This window comes from Muntiacus reevesi, chromosome 14 (assembly GCF_963930625.1).
Source record: "Muntiacus reevesi chromosome 14, mMunRee1.1, whole genome shotgun sequence".
NCBI classification, from domain to species: domain Eukaryota; kingdom Metazoa; phylum Chordata; class Mammalia; order Artiodactyla; family Cervidae; genus Muntiacus; species Muntiacus reevesi.
In genome coordinates, this window is record NC_089262.1 from 50,000,657 (window position 1) to 50,015,161 (window position 14,505).

Here is a 14,505-nt window from a genome sequence, read left to right on the forward strand (position 1 = left end):
ACACATTCATACACACAAATGAGATATGATTATAAAGTTTTGACATTTTCCTGCCTGAAAATGGCAAAGAAAATGATGCCAAAAGTGTTTTGAGCAACGGAAACATTGTTAAAATGAGTGCATTTTAACACTTCTTAATATCACTCTTTAAAAGGATGGAACTAATTTGAATCTTTCTTCTTGTATTTGTAAATTAAAATCGTCTCATTACTGCCTCCTTAGTGAGCTACTCATCTCAGCCCAGACACAACAGGACCTCACAGAGACCCTAGAAATACTACATAATTGATAAGACAAAGGTAGGCTTTCAGATACATAATTTAATTACTTTAAACCTAGAAAAAAACAACTCTGCTCTATTCTGCCTAGTATCATACTCCTTACACTGTAATAAAGCAAATGAGCTTCGTCCTAATGGTTTGTTTACCTACCTAGATACACTATTTAGTATAGCATTTTTATGATCTTCAATAGAAGCAAATGTTTGAATTATCTTATTTTAAATTACTGTGCACTTTTGATACTCTTATCTGTTTCTAGCAGGAGGTGCTGAGCCGTAATTTTCTTTTTAGTTCTATGCCATGAACTGGGCACTAAGTTTTTTATTTTCTCCTGTGAGTTTTCTGATTTTATTGAGATACGTTTCACATACCATACAGCTCACCCATTGAAGGGTAAAATTCAATGGTTTTTAATATATTTGCAGTTGTTCACCCAACACAGCTGTGATTTAAGAGGCATCAGCCAAAGGAAAGAGGGACAGAAGAGAAACTCCTTCTCAATTTATGTACAAATCCATATTGTGATTGTTTTGCCTGATATACCCAAAGCATGTAGCTTTGGGGTAGCAAAGTCATCCACGCTCCACAGAAATGGCAGGAGGTGAGAGGGAAAGGAAAGCAAAGTAATTTATTTATGGTAGCCGGTCCATTCTTACTATAAGGCTCTACCCTATGGGCACTAAGAAAGTCAGGATTTGCCCAGTAATCCTGGACAAATATAAAATTTAAATATATCAGAGGCCTTCTTATCTGACATAATCAAGACTGATATTTGATTTAAAAGTCAAGTGAGGAATCATGAAATATTTAACAAATAGCTATCACAATTATTTCCATTTAAACCATACATATATATTTAATAAAATGAGTCCTTTTAGCCTGTCAAGATGATATATGCTTTTTCATCACATGGTCCTTCCAGTTTTTCATTATAATATTGATTCCGTCTGAAACTTAATATTAATGGTGAAATGTAGGGCATCATTGGCTACTTGTTAGTTCTGAATTTGATTCTCTTTGCTTCTCCTTTTTTTCCAAATAGATCAACTAGCTTAATTCAGAGAATATATGATTTCTTCAGTATTCATGTTACAATGATCTGAATGTTTGTGTCCCCCAACAAAATCCATATGTTGAAACCCTAATTTCAATGTGATTGTATTAGGAGATGGGCCTTTGGGAGGAAATTAACTTGGGAAGTCTCCACCCTCATGAATGGCATTAGTGCCCTTATAAGAAGAGGCAACAAGCTAGCTTTCTTTTTGCCATGTAAGGACACAAGCAGCAGCTGGCAGTCTGCAAGCCTGAAAGTGGGATCTCATCAGACAGCGGAGCTGCCAGCACCTTGATCTTGCACTTCCCAGCCTCCAGAACTATGAGAAATAGATGTTTGCTCTTTAAGCCACCTGAGTCTATGGTAATTTGTTACAGCAGCCAAATTAAGACAGTTCATAATTTTCTTTTCTAATAAACCAGCAAATTAAATAATCCATTCTTTTATGCCTTCCTATGAAGCCATTAGTACCTTTGATTGTCTCAGATCAATTACTATACTTATGGTTACAGTCTTAAAATTAAAAATTTCCTACAGCCAGAACTGGCAAGATTTTTCTGGGAAAGACCAGACTGTAAATATTTTTGGCCTTGTGGGCCATTTGATCACTGCTGCAACTCCTCACTTCTGCCTGTAAGCAGGCAGCTTCTGTGCCAGGATTCTATGTGGTAGTGGGCCTCTGCTCTTAAAGGCTCCTCACACTAGTCTCTTCACTCTGAGCTAGCCCACTGAGGTTCCCCGGCCCTTACAGCACCTCTGAGGCTGTGGAAAACTTTAGACATGATCCCTTGTACACCGAGCACAGGCCCTGGGGAGCCAGGAGCACAGCCCCAGTCTTCTTCCTCCAGGTTCCTCCAAGGTAACTCCATGATGGTACTCTCTTACTGCACTGATCATGGCCCAGAGTGACAGACTTGCGTTGACTAAGAACTAGAGTCCTTGCCCTCCCTCATGCTTTGACCGGGAGCAAAGCACTAGATCAAACATTCTCAGACTCCTCCGTGCCTCTCCTGACGTTTCTATACTCTCTTCATTTGACTCACAGTTCTAAGATGGAGAAATAAAAGACCTTAAAGAAAAAATAGGAACCATTATCTTATGGAACCAAAATGGTAAAGCTTCTGCTTGCTCTAACCCAAATCCTTCTTCCTAGAGAAATCAAACCCTCTGGACTTGGAAAGGACAGTCTATGCTCTGAGCTAAGTGAGCTAAGTCGCTTCAGTCATGTCCAACTCTTTGTGACCCCATGAACCCCATGAGCCTGCCAGGCTCCTCTGTCCATGGAATTCTCCAGGCAAGAATACTGGAGTGGGTTGCCATGTCCTCCTCCAGGAGATCTTCCCCACCCAGGGATCAAACCCGAGTCTCTTACCTCTCCTGCATTGGCCAGTGGGTTCTTTACCACTAGTGCCACCTGGGAAGTCTATGATCTAGTCCTATCAACTTTTCCTTTTAATATGTTTCAGGGCTTTAAAGAAATTTGGGAAATTCTTTTTTTCTTGACAAAATCAACACTTTAATGCTGCCAGTGCTATTGAAAAACATCCCATTGTAATTAAAGGCTGATCATTGACTTTTTTCTTTGCATTCTTAGTAAAAAGTCCCATCTCACTCTTAGTTCTAGAATTTCCCATTTTCCCACACACAGCTACAGAAAGATGTCTTCACCTGACTAGGAATAAGGTCATATACATAGAAATTCAAGAGAGGAGTGTACAAAGCATATTTCAAAAAACTTTACCTTCTGTTAAATGTTTAACTTTCATTAACTGAAAAGAATAAACAAACAAGTTGGAAGTTTAGCTTGTGAAGAAAAGAAGCTCAGAGAACATTCAAGAATGTTTACTCAGTACATAAAGCGACTGAGACCATGAATATCTGTCCTTAGAAAATAAAAACATATCCAGAGGAATTTGACATCAGGATCTTGAGAGATATTTGCACTCCCATGTTCACTGAAACATTAGTCACAGTCCAAGATATGGGAGCAACCCAAGTACCCATCGATGGACAAGTAGATGAAGAAACTGTGGTATATGCATACAATGGAATAGTATTTAAAAGCCTTAAAAAGAAAATCTTGCCAATTGTGACAATATGGATAAACCTGGAGGACATGATATGAAATAAGCTAGACACAGAAGGATAAATATTTACTATATGATAACACTTACATGAGAAATCCACAACAGTCAAACTCAAAGAAGGAGGGAGTATAATGGTGATTACCAGGGGATTAGGGGAGGCAAAAACAGAGGTATTAGTCAAAGGGTACAAAGTTTCAGTTATGCAAGATGGGTAAATCCTAGAGAGCTACTATGTAACATCGTGCCAGTAGGTAACAATACCATATTCTATACTTAAATATTTGCTAAGAGGGTAGATCTTATGTTAAGTGTTCTTATCACACACAGAAAAATAATATTAAATAAAGAGGGCAGGAGGAAACTTTTGGAGGTGATAGAAGTTTATGGCACAGATGTGGTGCTTGTTCATGAATGTACACTAATCTCCTAAACCATAAAGTTGTATACATTGAAATTGTATAGCTTTTTTATGTCAATCATAACTCAACAAAGTAGTTTAAAGGAAAGAGAAAAATAAAATGCCACATTTTATAAAATCTAGGATACCTTTCATTTTTGTGCATTAAAAAAAAGAAAAGTGCTTAATGCTACCAATTAAACTGCGATACAGAATCAACTGAAAGATGTATCCTAGTTTCAGAGAAACTGAATCATGGAAGTTCTGCTGATACCTGAAGAGGGTGCTGAAAAATCAAAGTGCTTAGTTAATAGGAAAGCATAGGGCTGTGTTACAGCAGAATGACTGGCCCAAGAAATTCTCAGAAACACAGAGTTACTTTGAACATATTTTCTAGGAAATGTGCCCAAGCTATAGAAAGTTTGATGATCACTATATGCAGTTTGATTCTGCTTAAAGAATAGCAATCTAATCCCTGCCAATTATCCTTTCTTACCATCTGCATACCCATGACATGCATAAATGATAGAAACAATTACCTCTCATTAAAATAATACAAATAGCAATCCTACACAAAAAAATAAAATAATACAAATAAAACATAAAAAGAATATAAAAATTTTAAGACTTCATCATTCTAGACTCTGTCAAAACAAACTGAACAATCAGAAAGCCATAGCATCTAAGTATGAAAAATGTTAGCTGCTAATAATCCCCTATTTATATCTACTAAGGATTTAACAAAAGTTTATACAATTGGGCTTTTGATTTTGAAAATATTTCACATTGATAATGGGAATATTCTGCATCTTCTGGCTCATACAAGAATAATCAAAAACATTTTAATGAAATGAGGAATAATTTAGAGATGCTTATTTAATAATCTCATTTTATATTGTCAATTAAGGGAAAAAAAAACAACCTCAGTTTTGACTTAATGATAAAATTTGAAACCAGGCATCATGGCATGAATCACTTGATCTAATAGGACAACTTGAAGCCCTTTGGCAGCTCCAGTACCACCTTCCCAAACTACTGAAGATTACCATGAATATTAATAATGATGTGAAAATGACACCTGGTTTATATAAGTGCCAGTCAATACAAATAGGGAAAGGAGCATTTATTGTGATGGATGTGTTCACTGAATGCAAAAAGCAAATTATTGAAGATAGAGTGAAAGGGAGAAATCTATAAACATCCAGGCTCCCTGCAGTAGAAGGGGATTAACTACATGGAAATTAAAGAAAAGCTAAAGGAAAACACTGGGTTCACATGTGGAGAAAATATGAAAAGCATCTCACTGCAGACAACAAAATTAAGGCGATGCATTTGCAGAGCCAGTTCTAATATTCATTAAACAATTATGAAATGGAACAGTACAGACCCAGAGGCATGGAATATCAGGCTGTTGATGGAAAAATAGAAATGGGCAAATAAAAAGGATCACTCTTGTAAGTAAAGCACAAGAAGATTCATCAAAAGCAACAATTTTTTGCAACTTTTGGAAAAGCATTGGTACAAATGAACACTGGAATGCCCTGTGAAAACTGAGAAAGAGAAACCATAGTGTAGTAGCAACATAAAAAGGATCTAAAAGTTAATTCCAAGGAGCACTGGAATCTGGATCCACTGGCCTGGAATAAGAAGAGGAAGTCACCTGGGAAAAGTTACTGGAGAGATGCCACGCAACTCCTCACTTGCAATAATTCCCCAGCTCACTCTGTCACATTCATGAAATCTCATTACTCATGCCTTTAGATAAAGTCATTTAAGATGCTCTATTAAATTATATTATATTATATATTATATATATATTTATTATATTATAGGGGCAATGTGGAATTATTTCTAGCTGCCATTAGAGCCTTATTTTATGCCGGTCCCATTAAGGAAACGCCTTCTACCTTGCCTTCCTCACTGGTGGACACATTCTTCAGGACTCAGCTTAAGTATCAGCTGCTGAGTGACATTTTCCATATTCCTCCAACTGCCTTGGAAAAATTGCCTTTCTCTCCTCTGTGACTCTTGCACTCTACCAGGCTCTGTGGCACTGAGGTCATCATCTAGAGTTACCTGTAGACAAGTTCATCTTCTTCAATGGGCTAAGGTTCCTTCAGAGTTGGAGCCATCTTCTTTCAATGTGGCATATTAATGCTCTTTAAAAAAACAAAAAACAACAACAAAAAGCATGACTGAGTCAAAGATCTCTAACTACTTGGATAGCTAGCCAATCTTTGTAAAGAAATGTAGAGCAGCCAGATAAGTTATACTGAGGGCAAAGGTCAGCATCATAGTGATGACCCTGAAGTAAGAGGACAGTACCATGCGGGCAGTAAGCTGTTTCACCAGCTCCTAAAAGGTATTTCATACAAAACCGATGTTCAACACGCATATGAGCACAGCCGTGGAGGTGGGGGGATGAAGAGAAAAGGACCCCAATAAGAAAGAAGAGGCACAGGTGGAGGATATGAGGAACCAAAAATAAGTGCCCCCTTATTTTATTTATATCATAGATTTGTTTGGATCAAGGCTACGTACCTTGCCTGACAGTGACAGGATTCCACAGGGATAGTGTGGTGAAGTGGAAAAGTACCAGATCATCAAAGAGAAGACCAGAGTTTTGCATTTGTAACTGGGTACCACTCTGAACCCCAGCTTCCTCATCTGCATCTGTCTGAGATTTGCAAGGATTAAGTCAGAAAATACAAGTGAAATCACTGTAAAAAAAAGTGCTTATGGAATGAAAAGTATATTTGTTTTGGTCTAACCAACAAGACAATGTAGGTGAAAAGCAACCTGGTAGTGAAAATAAAACATAGGTCAGGAGACTGAAGGTTAGCTCCACCAATGTAGTTGGCACAATGCCTACCAAAATTTCTTGAGTATTTTATCAACAACTTTGATGAAATAGGTACAGACATAAAACACACAAATATTGACCCTAAAGATGGAAAACACTCATTAGCTATTGTGGATTAAACCAAGCAGCACAGTAACATAAACAGGGGCAGATAAGTTAGGTACATTATGACAAGCTAAGGATGAGGATAACATTTCTCAGAAAAAAGCGTTTCATGAAGCATTAGCATTGACTTTAAAACCACCCTGATCAGCTTTTATTCTATTTGATGCAGAACTGAGCTTCCTGACATGAGAAGCTGTTCCACTCAGAAGAAAAGAGAACATAGATAGAAAAATAAGCACAAGGCAATGAAGAGCTAAGTGTGGGAAATGGTTTTTTTTTTTAAATCACAAAACACTAGAACTGGAAGCAACCTTACAAATTGTTACTGAGTCCAAGCTCATACGGTTTGCCACATTACAGGCCAACAAACCAAGGGACAAGTTGTTGGGGCAAGGAATAGCAACTTTATTTGGAAAGCCAGCAGATGGAGAAGATAGTGAACTTGTGTCCCAGAGAACCAGCTTGCCTAACTTAGAATTCAGGTTTCTTTTATACTGAAAGAGGAGGGGATCACGTGAAACATTTCCTGGTTCAGGCCAGCCTCTGAAGGAGATGTGTTAATTTCTTTCTCCCTGCAGTCATTCACAGCTGGACCTGGTGTTCTCCATGAACTAAACAAAGGTATTTTAGATTAATGCTTTATAATTTGGGAGACAGGGTTTCCAGAGATGGGCCAGTATATATAATTTAACATTATAGACAACGCCCCTTTAGTGATTAACTTGTAATAGAAAACAAAGGTTCTTCCGTATTGCAAAATCACCTAATGTCTACACTTAGGATTAGTTTGACCAACAGGAGGCATTCAACACTTTTCTGCTGTTGTTGAGTTTGTGACTTGCTCAGGTCCACTTGCCCAACTGTTTACTAGTAATGCCAGACATTAAAATCCAAATACTCTCATTTCTAACAATACTGGCACTACAAATTCTACAGTGGGAAGGACCCTTGGGTAATAATTTAATTGGAAAGAAAGGACTAAGCATCTTGCCTTGAGGTTGTATTTACTTTATAATGTTTGTTTCAGGTGTGGCAGATGAAAGCCTCCCCAAGCTATCCTATGCTATCACTGCTTCTGCCAACACGCTGATTATCTCAGGAACCTCTAAGATGTTTTCTGGGCAATGCTTGTCTGGCTGCTTATGGCATGTTGACATCAGCACCACCAAAGGCATTATCTGAAAACACATGTTTTATCCCAGATTTCCATCTCTGCATCTATTATAAAGTGCTTGGTTTAGAGATCAAAAGATTAACTTAGTCTCAGGGATGAGAGTAAAACAAGATTTATGTTAAGGAAAGAGGACAGGCAGTTATTCCCACACTGTAGAAGGCAGCTAAGGCAAGCAACTGACTTGCACAAACTTATCCCACCTCTGTGGGATTTCTCCCTAACCTCAATCCTGCAGGCAAATTTTTCCACTTTAAAGTCTAATAATCTGACATTTATCTCAAATTATCTGCTGCTGCATTTAGATAACTGCTCCTTTTTGCCATTTATAGCTCACTTTGGGATAGCAATTAGCAAGCCTTCTGAAGCTTTGGGGAAAAATATGATAATAGAGGAGCCAAAATATTACCCACAGTTACTTTTGTTGCAATAGAGATGATTATTTTTAAGTTTCTTCTTTCCAGAATTAATGGCTTAGTAACTACTCAAATATACTTCCCTTTTAAGTAAAATCCTTAGTTTTTCTCTTGGTACAATAATTACCAACACAAGACTGACCCCTACTGGGAATATATGTCCTTGTTATAAGGATCATTCATGACTTGGGAAAAGTGAAATAGTCTAAACCAGACACCTCCCAGGGCCTTAAGAGATGATTTAATTCAATTCTCTGTGAAAAGGTCAAAGTAAGAAACTTTTGAAATCAAAACCATCATCTTCAATTGTATCTAATTATACTTAGTAGTTTAATAAGTAGGAAAGTGAAAGTGAAGTCACTTAGTTGTGTCCGACTCTTTGCGACCCCATGGACTATAGCCTACCAGTCTCCTCCATCCATGGGATTTTCCAGGCAAGAGTACCAGAGTGGGTTGCCATTTCCTTCTCCAAAAAGTAGGAAGTTTTAAGAAATTTACAAATGATATCAGTATGTGTTTTTTATTAGTGTTAATTAAATGTTAATTTGTCAGTAAATATTAATTATTGCTTCAGATCAAACACTGAAGCAATATTACCCAATCAGATTTTAACACCCTGCACATTCTATTTAGAAAAGTCTTAAAATCCTTTCTATTATCAAAAAGCTTTTAAAAGATTGGAGTCTTTTAGGCCAAACTTGCATATGGACAAAACACACGTTTAATAACTTATGCAGAATCAGTAAGCAAGAAGGCTGGTATAATTTTTTTTGTTTTCCGTGTTCAGATCTTATGTGAAGTAGTTTTTCCACCACATGACTCTAATCTTCAAAAGAGTTTTCCATGGTTTGGGTTAGTTTGTTTTTTTTTTTTAATAATGAGTCTAAGTAACACACCTGATTTTAAAACTTAGGTACATAAGTAAAGGTATCAGTAATTAGAGATAATCTGGACTCATGGGCTCTCAAAAAGTCAGAACTCATGGGCTCTCAGAAAGTCAGAGATTGCATTTTATCCTGGTAAAACTATTTTTAGCAGCACACTGTTCTGCTATCATGGTTAAGTTATCACTGTTGCTAAGATCCTTCAAAAGGTCACAAGTTCTTAGCGGAAACAGTGAGCAAACTTCCATGTTGGATTAGCCTTACTAACTGATCAAAATAAAAGTACTTCAATTTAAAAAATCAAACATACTTTACCTATAAAACTAATCTTTAGTCCTTTAAAAAAAATAAGACTTTGTTTTACTAGACTACTTAAGAAGACTACCATGTTATTACTATCAGAGATGCTGGCAGCAATGTACAAAATTTGTGGGGGATGGAAGAGAAGAGAATAACTTGTTACATTCTCTACAAAAGGTTCTGAGTACTGTAAGTGTTCTCAGTCTTGGCAAGAAGCCCCAAAAGAGGTATGATAAACTGACAAGGCCCTAGCCAAATACATATATTATTTTCTATTTTGAAATAGGCAGTTTATAAAAAATACATTCTAGATCCTTGAAGCAAACAATTCACATAACAATTCTCCAAGATAGAATTTACCAAAACTGTAAACAGGTTTTTAACTAAATCTTAGATGCACTAGAAATGATGATACTTACGTAGCAACACAAATATGCCCTAAACAACTGAAAGTGACATTTTTTATTGGGCTAGTACCCTTTAATTCCATTATTCTTCCCATTTTATTTCTTCAAATTAAAAGTTTGAACATTAATCTTAAGTAGACACTGAAACACAAAAAGTCCATCAGAAGTTGCTCACTATACTATTAAATTACTGAATATATCCTCCACTTATTCCAGGTGGTATATTTTTTCTACAAGATTCAATAATAAATGCATCTTCAAGTTGATACAAATAATCAAATTCTTTGTTAATCAAGGTCCCAAATTTCAAATCACTTGAATACCCAGGAGCAAATAATTTCTCTAAGGCTTGATAATCAGTTTATGTTGTTTAGTCACTAAGTCATATCTGACTCTTTATGACCCCATGGACATGGACAGGCTCCTCTGTCCATGGGATTTTCCTGGAAAATACTAGACAGGGCTGCCATTTCCTCCTCCAGGGGATTTTCCCAACCCAGGGATCAAACCTGAGTTTCTTGCAACTCCTGAATTGGCAGGCATTCTTTACCACTGAGCCTAGGGATTTCCAGGTAAGTAATTTCTCTAAGGTTTGATAATCACAGTTTACACTTTACAGTAATTTGTGTGGAAGATTCAATATGCAATGATATCAAGGTATTATACTTTTTTGCAGGTTATATGGTTTTAAACAAGGAAATGCAAGAATGATTCCAAATGCCATAAAATTAGAATATCCAAAGAAATCAACCCTGAAATAATCATTGGAAGGACTGATGCTGAAACTTCAATACTTTGGTGGCCTGATGCAAGAGCCAACTCAATAGAAAAGACCCTGATGCTGGGAAAGATTGAAGGCAAGAGGAGAAGGGGACAGCAGAGGATGAAATGGTTAGAAAGCATCACCTACTCAAAGGACATGAACCTGAGCAAACTCCAGGAGACAGTGAAGGACAGAGGAGCCTGGTGTGCTGCAATCCATGAAGTCAAAAAGAGTCAGATATGACTTAACAACTGAACAATAACAACGTGTCATTGTGAAGTGAATACTTCAAACAGGCAAATACTATGACGATGGATAGACACACAGCTGAATTGTCTCTGACTTTAATAGGTAATAACACTCTTACTTTACTCTTACTTTACTCCAAGACTTTAATGTTTGTAGGTTTTTATTCTTGAGGGTAAAAACAAAGATACAACTTGATATAGCTAAGCTCATATAGAAAAAGTCTCTTTAACTGATTCCTCTTTTAATCATGATGAAAGATTTTTGTGACGCTGCAAGATAGGAATATTTAGTTTCCTTTTCTTGTACATTAACAGTTCACAAACACCAGCTCTTTTTAAGTTACGTTTTCTATAAGAAAGTACAGAAACTCTCTTGTAGAGGCGGAAAGCAGAATCAAGCTCCTGGACAACACAAATGCTAAGCCATGACCCTTATGTCTGTTACATTTGTTAGACCCCAGATATGACTTCCCTGAAGGAAGATGCAGGAACATGAAGTGGTGGGAGAAATTAGAATGATGAGTGATTGAATTCATCACCAAGCTCATGCATGTGGTATATTCAACCTGAAAAAAAATTGCTGTGGTACTCTCAGATTTTCTATACAGGACACTCATTTGAGAAATTTCTTACCACAGTCTCTCAGAGCAATGATAATCTCTTGAATATTTTCTACTGATCATACCTAAAGATAAAAGCAATTATACATAAATATTAAAAATACCTTAAAAATCATTCATAGCTATCAGTAAATACATGATTGCATCCATAGAGCTTCAAAGAAACAGTTTGCTTTCATCATTGCTGAAGTATTTTTTGTGGGAATTTGTGGAAAATACAATGGAAAACCTTGAGCAGATATCTGTAGGAAGTGACCAGAAGAAACTGGAAGTGAAATTTGGCAAAATGCTAGGTTAAGACAGTGAAAACACTGAAAATCAGAAGGAAATTTGAGATATTAAATTTTTGAAAGTATAGGCTAAAAAATAACATGTGAGCTTATACATAAGATCTTAAAAATGCTCATAAAAAATATAAAGCACATTGTTTCCTTGGGAGATAATAAGACATCCTAGTAAGGAGCCTGGGCTGTGCAATCAGATGGAGTTGGTTGTGACTGCTTATTATGTTACTTACAAGATGGGTAGTCTTGGGGAAGTTACCTAGTCTTACTGTTTCCTGAGCTGTAAAATGGATGAAAATTTCATGTAGGTATTTAATAGGAAACTAGACACACCTAAAGAGAAAGGTGTTGAAATCGAAGAAAGACTGAAGAAATTATCCAGAATGCAGCACAAAAAAACAAAATTATGGAAGCTGGAGAAAGAGAATAGAAAAGATCTAAAATATGTTTAAAAGAGATTCAAAAGCAGAGTTGAGTTTGTGACAAAGGCAGTATTCAAAGTGACAGAAGACTTCAATCCTTTTAAAGGGTCCTATAAATCTCAAGTAGAATAGTTATTTAAAAACCACATCATGTAAGTTAGATACAGCATCAAAAACTGAAGATCACCAAAGATAATGAGAAAATCTGAAAAAAGCAGCTTGCACTAAAAAGATACATTATCTACAGAGGAATGACAGAGGGGCAGTTTGCTTCTCACCATAACACAAGCCAGCTAACAAAGGTATGAGAGCTGTAATGTACTGAAATAAAATAACTATCAACCTGGAATTCTACATGCAGCAGAAGTAAAAAATGAGGGCATTCCTTATAGCAAGCATACACTTAAAAGTGGTTAAAATGGCCAATTCTATCTTATATATATTTTACCACAACTTTAAAAAATGTTAAATGTCACATACCAAAAACCATTTAATTATGGTGCTAACCACACTTTAAAGGGGTTAATTGTATGGTATGTGAATTATATCACAACAAAGCTGTTTTATAAAAGAATAATAGCAGAATAAAATTTTTTCAGAGAAACAAAAACCAACAAACTAGACATAAATTCTAAAGAATGTAATTTCAGAAGAAAAAAAGTGGTAAAATATGTAAGTAAGCCTAATAAAGACTATATGTAATAACATATTATGATATTTAAAAACAATAAAATTAAAATATCTTACAACAATAATATCTAATTTAGGAGAGTGTTCTTAGTGCTTTCAAGTTCCTGAAGAGTCTGAGGAGGGTTAAAAGGTAATGACTAATGTTAAACTTTGATAAATTAATATGAAAGATGTAGTTTCTAGGGGATTCGATAAGATTAGAAGTGAGATGCTTATGTTTCAAGTTAAAAGAAGAAAATATGAAATTATTTTTTAGCTTCAAACAAAGGCAAGACAGTTGAGACAAAGTATTACAAAACAGCAATAAAGATTTATACCAAAACATAAATTATATTAAGTATAATTTGTCTAAATGTTACAATTAAAAATAAAGACTATCAAATGGGCTTCTCATTTAAAAAAATATTTGAATTATATGTTGCTTATAAGGAAAAAAACTAAACTGTCAGAATGCAGAAACATGACAAACAAATGCATCACTAGAGACAATGACATTTCACAATGGTTTTTTTAAAAAGTGAAAACAGGGAAAGATGCAGGGAGAAGGAAAGAAAGAAGTACAAAGTGTATTGTATCTGTTGCTTCATAACAAATCACCCTAAGATTAAATGGCTTATAACAACAAACATTATCTATTTTCTGTGGGTCCAGATCCAGGCATAGCGTAGCCGAGTCGCTCACAGGCTACAATCAAGGTGTCAGTGAAGGCTGCCTTCATCACAAGGCTCAACCAACAGAGAATTCGCTTCCAACACCCACATGGCTGCTGGCAGGCGTCAGAAGATCCACTTCCAAGATCACTCACACAGCTGTTGGCGGGCCTCCCATCCTCACAGCTATTCAGTAGAGACTAGAGACGTCAGTTCCTTGCCTGAGGGGCCTCTCCATAGGACAGTTCACAAGAGAACAGTTGGCTTCCCTCAGAGCAAGCCAGGGACAGAATGAAAGAGAGGGCAAGCAAGAGGGAAGACAGGCTCTTTGTAATCTAATCTCAAAGATGATACCCCAATCCCTTTTGCCATATGCTATTTGTTAAAAGCATCATGAGATCCAAACCACAATCAAGGAGAGATTACACAAGAGCATAAACACTAAGACACAGGGATCATTGGGGACGTTTCAGATGCTGACAACTACAGAAATGAAAAACAAAAATTGCTTATTATGTGGTAAATGCAGAAAATCCAGAAGAATCACAGTAGATATTTAGAGTTAATAGGAAAGTGTAGTAAGGTTGTTGAGTACAAAAATCTGTACACAGAGATTAGTTTATATTTACAATATATAAGCAACAAAAAGAAAATGGAAATTTTAAAATAATCCCATTTACAATAGGATCAAGCATTAAGGTATTTTTAAGGTAAATAATAACTGTTGATGCTAGGGAATTTTGAGGCGAGCCTTTTTTTTAAAGTATCAATTATCTGCCAAGAAATCTAATAAAAAAATTGTAAACCATTACAGAGAAATTTAAATTTCTCACTTAGTCTAAAATGGAGGGAGTTCATGGACT